The sequence below is a fragment of the Diachasma alloeum genome, unplaced genomic scaffold (genome assembly GCF_001412515.2).
Source record: "Diachasma alloeum isolate Michigan unplaced genomic scaffold, Dall2.0 Dall_scaffold_00441, whole genome shotgun sequence".
NCBI lineage: Eukaryota > Metazoa > Arthropoda > Insecta > Hymenoptera > Braconidae > Diachasma > Diachasma alloeum.
The window spans coordinates 282,989-284,715 of NW_021680580.1; positions in this window are offsets into that span (position 1 = coordinate 282,989).

A 1,727-nucleotide genomic window follows, 5' to 3' on the forward strand; every position below is an offset into this window, starting at 1 on the left:
CCAAAGAAATGGAAAACGTTCAATTGTGTATTATAAGTGCACGAGTAAATCTCGAATTACATGTAATTCACAGTACGCGTTCATAATCTAGACTCTACTTGCTCCTTCACACTGGGAAAGATCATTGTGTGAACACAGCAATCGTGAAACGGAAAAACAAATATTTGTACCCCATATCTTCCTTCAATGCAGTCATCCAGAGGGTATTTACCACTCGAATCAACAGCCATTCCTTCTCGTTAAACTATTCCAGAATCCGTTAAACGTTCTGATCACACCTAATGGTTGTCGATATATCTGACAAATACCGACAGAATTTTTTTTTCAATACATGGCCTCAATATTTTTTTAAATGGAATGTTGAGTGCAACCATTCCATCGATTCGCCAATCGATCCTCGAATGCTTTTAAAGGCGTTCGTGCTTCAAATACAAAACTGTCCTCTATGCACCACTTGCATTTTACTCGGCGTACGTCTGGATCTATGGGAAAACAAATGCCCACGACCGAGGGATATCGCATTGCGAAATTATCGCTATGTAATCTTGCCTTGTAGAGGCAGGTTGAGTTTCATCATAGAGTCGGTGCTTTTAGACAAAGTCTTGGAACAGAGGGGAAAGATGTAGAATCTTTATGAGATTATAATATCTCTGAAATTACTAGAAAGAAGTGGAATCGATTTCATTTTATTGAAACGTTTGAGGAATAGTATTAAATGATGCAGAATTTGAAGAAGTTTCTTGCCGAGAATTGAGAGTTACTGATAATTAATAATGATTGATTTCAACATTGCTGTTGAAAATTATCAGGAGTAATATTACAAGGGCTTAAAAATGATTAACAATTTACCGGATGGCTTGTTGTATGGCAATGCATTCATAGTCACCCGATAATGTTAACAAATTTTCGCTGAAGTTTCTGGTATATTTATTTAAAAAAATTTCACGCGTCAGTTCCGCTGAAATTTCATGTCATTTTCTCATTAAAATTCACAACTTGATAAAAAAAACAAAGGAACAAGTAACTTTCACTCCATTTATTCCCTGAGAAGTGATATAAATTAGAAAAATTCAATTGAATATGATAACTTTTCAATTAATGTAAAATTTTACTAAACTATCATTTTTTCACTGAAAAAGTTTTATTATTTAAAAATTCGTAATTCCGTTGAGTTTTCTCTAATTCTAAACTGCGCATGAAATATGAAATTTGTTCGAACAGGATACTAAACGCACTCGGGGTTTTAATACTACCCAACTGGAGTAAATTTCACAGGTATGAAAAATAAATCAATTGTATTCGTACGCCAAAATATAATTGAAATGGAAAAAAAACAATTCGAATGATGAACGGAAGAATTTCCTTGCCATTCACTTAATAATGTATTTTTGGTATTTTCAGGATAAAAAAAAGGAATACAGATGAAATATAATATACCAGTAATGAAAATTTTTCGGCGAGTTTTGTACCGTATTCAGTGGAATTGTGTTTATTGAATACTCGATAGGAACAGTCAGTATTTAGAATTTTTTTTAAATGCTGTATCTGTTGAGGATTCGCGTAAACAAACGTGAAAATTTAAAGGCTTAGTTTGAGGATGTAAGTAGTATTGGGGGCATCCTGACCGTCGTTCTAACTTTCGCCACTAGGTGGCGCTGGCGTCGCTGTTCGTTTGGCGGCGGGCGGTGGGTGGTGAGTGGGGGGAGGAGGTGGCACTAGTGTCGGGT